The sequence below is a fragment of the Montipora capricornis genome, chromosome 14, assembly GCF_036669925.1.
Source record: "Montipora capricornis isolate CH-2021 chromosome 14, ASM3666992v2, whole genome shotgun sequence".
Lineage (NCBI taxonomy): Eukaryota > Metazoa > Cnidaria > Anthozoa > Scleractinia > Acroporidae > Montipora > Montipora capricornis.
In genome coordinates this window covers 42,746,700-42,747,012 of record NC_090896.1, presented here as the reverse complement: position 1 = coordinate 42,747,012, position 313 = coordinate 42,746,700, and positions in this window count along the sequence as shown.

Here is a 313-nt window from a genome sequence, read left to right as displayed (position 1 = left end):
GGCACGGGGGCTGGTATGTACGTCTGCATGATGCCAAACATGCCTTAGTCAAGAATGTCACCCTACACATCCATGTAGAGAGAAACAAACTGGTCTTACATCAAACACTGGGTCTCAGTGGAATTAAATGTCGGTCGTCAGCTCAGTCAACTGTCCAATATGATGCTTAGACACCGACGTTCAAAGAGTCACTCGAGCGAAAAGGTACCTTTATTGCACAATACTTGAGGCATACAGACTCATAATCATCAAAGAAATTTTAAAAAGTATATATGTGCTTCTTAATCCTGGAACAATAAGAAGACCCTTTTCT